The sequence below is a fragment of the Lolium rigidum genome, chromosome 3, assembly GCF_022539505.1.
Source record: "Lolium rigidum isolate FL_2022 chromosome 3, APGP_CSIRO_Lrig_0.1, whole genome shotgun sequence".
Classification (NCBI taxonomy): Eukaryota; Viridiplantae; Streptophyta; class Magnoliopsida; order Poales; family Poaceae; genus Lolium; species Lolium rigidum.
This window is the reverse complement of record NC_061510.1, coordinates 370,265,679-370,270,847: the sequence shown is the minus strand read 5'-3', so window position 1 is coordinate 370,270,847 and position 5,169 is coordinate 370,265,679.

The following is a 5,169-nucleotide window of genomic DNA, read 5'->3' as shown; positions in this document are numbered from 1 at the left end:
GCCGCCGCCAATCCCATCTCGGGGGATTCAGGAGATCGCCTCTGGCACCCTGCCGGAGAGGGGGATCATCACCGGAGGGGCTCTACATCATCATGCCCGCCTCCGGAGATATGCGTGAGTAGTTCATCCTTGGACTATGGGTCCATAGCAGTAGCTAGATGGTTGTCTTCTCCGCTTGTGCTATCATTGTTTAGATCTTGTGAGCTGCCTAACATGATCAAGATCATCTATTTGTAATGCTACATGTTGTGTTTGGTGGGATCCGATGAATCTAGAATATTATGTCAAGTTGATTATCAATCTATCATATATGTGTTGTTTATCTTCTTGCATGCTCTCCGTTGCTAGTAGAGGCTCTGGCCAAGTTGATACTTGTAACTCCAAGAGGGAGTATTTATGTTCGATAGTGGGTTCATGCCTCCACTGAATCTGGGACAGGGACAGAAAGTTATAAGGTTGTGGATGTGCTGTTGCTACTAGGGATAAAACATCGATGCTTTGTCTAAGGATATTTGTGTTGATTACATTACGCACCATACTTAATGCAATTGTCTGTTGTTTACAACTTAATACTGGAGGGGGTGCGGATGCTAACCCGAAGGTGGATTATTTAGGCATAGAAGCATGCTGGATAGCGGTCTATGTAGTTTGTCGTAATGTCCTGATTAAATCTCATAGTAATCATCGTTGATATGTATTGAATCTTTATTTGTCAATTGCCCACCTGTAATTTGTTCACCCAGCATGCTAGTTATCTTATTGGAGAGACACCACTAGTGAACTGTGGACCCCGGTCCATTCTTTTACATCTGAATACAATCTACCGCAATCATTGTTCTTTCATTGTTATTTGCAAACAAACACCATCTTCCACTCGATACGTTTAATCCTTTGTTTTCAGCAAGCCGGTGAGATTGACAACCTCACTGTTACGTTGGGGCAAAGTATCTTGATTTTGTTGTGCAGGTTCCACGTTGGCGCCGGTTTCACTGGTGTTGCGCCGCAGTACACTACTCCACCAACAACCTTCACGTGCTTCTTGGCTCCTACTGGTTCGATAACCTTGGTTTCATACTGAGGGAAACTGGCTTCTATACACATCATACCTTCCACTTGGGGTTCCCAACGGACGTGTGCTTCGCGCGTATCAAGCTAAATTTCTGGCGCCGTTGCCGGGGAGATCAAGACACGCTGCAAGGGGAGTCTCCATATCCAATCTCTTTACTTTGTTTTTGTCTTGCTTTACTTTATTTTATTTACTGTCTTGTTTGCTTCATATCAAAAACACAAAAAAAATTAGTTGCTTTACTTTCTGTCTTGTTTACTAGCTCTATATCAAAATACAAAAAAATTAGTTACTTGTCTTTACTTTATTCTACTTGCTTAGTTTACTTTTATTACTGCTACAATGGGTACTCCTGAAAATACTAAGTTGTGTGATTTCACTAGCACAAATAATAATGATTTTATAAGTACTCCTATTGCTCCACCTGCTACTACTACAGAATTTTATGAAATTAAACCTGCTTTACTCGAATCTTGTTATGAGAGAGCAATTTTCCGGTGTTAGTACCGATGATGCTTGCTGCCCATCTTAATAATTTTGTTGAACTTTGTGAAATGCAAAAGTATAAGGATATAGATGGTGATATTATAAAACTGAAATTGTTTCCTTTCTCATTAAGAGGAAGAGCTAAAGATTGGTTGCTTTCTTTGCCTAAGAATAGTATTGATTCATGGACTAAATGTAAAGATGTTTTTATTGGTAAGTATTATCCTCCTGCTAAGATTATATCTTTGAGAAGTAGCATTATGAATTTTAAACAATTTGATAATGAACATGTTGCTCAAGCATGGGAGAGAATGAAATCTTTGGTAAAGAATTGCCCTACCCGTGGACTGACTACTTGGATGATCATCCAAACCTTTTATGCAGGATTGAATTTTTCCTCGAGGAACCTATTGGATTCAGCTGCTGGAGGTACTTTTATGTCCATCACCTTGGGCGCTGCGACGAAGCTTCTTGATGATATGATGATCAATTACTCTAAATGGCACACTGAGAGAACTCCTCAAGGTAAGAAGGTAAATTCTGTTGAAGAAACCTCTTCTTTGGGTGATAAGATTGATGCTATAATGTCTATGCTTGCAAATGGTAGATCTCATATTGATCCTAATAATGTTCCTTTAGCTTCATTGGTTGCTCAAGAAGAAAATGTTGATGTGAATTTCATTAAAAATAATAATTTCAACAACAATGCTTATAGGAATAATTATGGTAATAACAACTATAGGCCATATCCTTCTAATAATGGTAGTGGTTATGGTAATTCTTATGGTAATTCTTACAACAATAATAAGAGTGTACCCTCTGGTATTGAAGTCATGCTTAAAGAATTTATTAGTACACAAACTGCTTTTAATAAAACTGTTGAAGAAAAGCTTGGTAAAATTGATGGTCTTGCTTCTAAGGTTGATAGTCTTGCTCTTGATGTTGATCTTTTAATACTTAAAGTTATGCCTGAGGAAGTTAAAGATGCTAGGTTTGCTAAAACAAACGCCATCCAAGTTCGAATTAATGATTATATTAGAATGTTGGCTGAATTGCATGCTAGGTGGGATAGAGAAGAAAAAGAAAAACTTGCTAAAGAGAATAATGTAGCTAAAGTTTGGACTATTACCACCACTAGTAATGATGATTCTACACATGTTGCTACACCTCCTACTATCAATGGTAAAATAATTGGTGTTGACAATGTTTCTACTCCTAGTGCAAAGCGTGCAAAATTGCCTGAAACTGCTTGTGATAAAACTGCTGAAATTTTCCAAATTTTGGGGACAATGATTCCATTGCTGTAGAATATAATGGTTTAGATTTTGATGATTGTCATATTACTGAAGTTATAAAGTTCTTACAAAAACTTGCTAGAAGTCCTAATGCTAGTGCTATAAATTTAGCCTTTACAAAACATATTACAAATGCTCTCATTAAAGCTAGGGAAGAGAAATTAAAACTTGAAGCTTCTATCCCTAGGAAGTTAGAAGATGGTTGGGAGCCCATCATTAAGATGAAATTCAATGATTTTGAATGTAATGCTTTATGTGATCTTGCTGCAAGTATTTCTGTTATGCCTAAGAAAATTTATGATATGCTTCACTTGCCACCATTGAAAAATTGTTATTTGGATGTTAATCTTGCTGATAATTCTAAAAAGAAACCTTTGGGGAGGATTGATAATGTTTGCATTACGGTTAACAATAACCTTGTCCCCGTTGATTTTGTTGTCTTGGATATTGAATGCAATGCATCTTGTCCTATTGTGTTGGGAAGACCTTTTCTTCGAACTGTTGGTGATGTTATTGATATGAAGGAACGTAATATTAAGTATCAATTTCCTCTCAAGAAAGGTATGGAACACTTCCCTAGAAATAGAATGAAGTTGCCTTTTGATTCTATTATTAGAACAAGTTATGATGTTGATGCTTCTTCTCTTGATAATACTTGATTTGCACTTTCTGCGCCTAGCTGAAAGGTGTTAAAGAAAAGCACTTCTTGGGAGATAACCCATTTTTTTATTTTACTACTGTATTTTTGAGTCTTGGAAGTTGTTACTACTGTAGCAACCTCTCCTTATCATGTTTTTTTGTGCCAAGTAAAGTCTCTATGTTAAAGTTGATGCTAGATTTGGATTGCTGCGCAGAAACAGAATTGCTGTCTGTCACGAATTCGCGCAGAACTCTCTGTAAAAAAATCAAAAAAATCTGCCAATTTATCCAAAGATATGTACGCAACTTTCATTAGTTTTGAGTTTTTCCGTTTGAGCAAGTTAAGTGCCTCTGTAAAATTCGTCTTTACGGACTGTTCTGTTTTGACAGATTCTGCCTTTTATTTCGCATTGCCGCTTTTGCTATGTTGAATGAGTTTCTTTGTTCCATTAACTTTCGAAGCTTTGTGCAATGTCCGGAAGTGTTAAGAATGATTATGTCACCTCTGAATATGTGAATTTTTGATTATGCACTAACCCTCTAATGAGTTTGCTTGAAGTTTGGTGTGGAGGAAGTTTTCAAGGGTCAAGAGAAGAGGATGATACAATATGATCAAGAAGAGTGAAAGGTCTAAGCTTGGAGATGCCCCGGTGGTTCATCCCTGCATATTTTAAGAAGACTCAAGCATCTAAGCTTGGGGATGCCCAAGGCATCCCCTTCTTCATCGACAACTTATCAGGTCACTTCTAGTGAAACTATATTTTTATTCCATCACATCTTATGTTCTTTACTTGGAGCGTCTGTTTGCTTTTATTTTTGTTTTGGTTTGAATAAAGTTGGATCCCACCATCCTTATATTGGAGATATTACGCTCCGCTTTTTCATATGGAACACTTGTGTTCTTAGTTGTGCTTTAATGTTCATGGCGAAGGCTGAAATTGCTTCGTTGATTGCTATTTGGTTGGAATCAGAAAATGCTTCATATGGTTTGGAATAACTTGAAATTTGGCAATTGTTTTGAGCTCTCATTAGATCATGTTTAAGCTCTTGCATCATGTAGTTTAATCTATTAATGGAGAACTACCGTAGAGCTTGTTAAAATTTGGTTTGCATGATTGGTCTCTCTAAGTCTAGATATTTTCTCGGTAAAGTGTTTGAACAACAAGGAAGACGAGTGTAGAGTCTTATAATGCTTGCAATATGTTCTTGTGTAAGTTTTGTCTGTACCTGTTCATACTTGTGTTTGCTTCGAACAACCTTGCTAGCCCAAACCTTGTACTGAGAGGAAATGCTTCTCGTGCATCCAAACACCTTGAGCCAAAACCCATGCCATTTGTGTCCACCATATCTACCTACTATGTGGTATTTTTCTCGCCATTCCAAAGTAAATTACTTGAGTGCTACCTTTAAAATTTCATTCCTTTATCTTTGCAATATATAGCTCATGGGACAAATAGCTTAAAAACTATTGTGGTGATGAATATGTAGTTATGTGTCTTAGTTCTTATAAGTTGCTTGTTGAGCGGTAACCATGTTTCTGGGGACGCCATCAACTTTTTACCATTGTTGGATATCATGTGAGATGCTATGCATGTTCGTCTTGTCTGAAGTAAGTGTGATTTCATGATCAAATGGTTTGAGTATGCATGTGTTAGAGAAGAACATTGGGCCGCTAACCAAAGC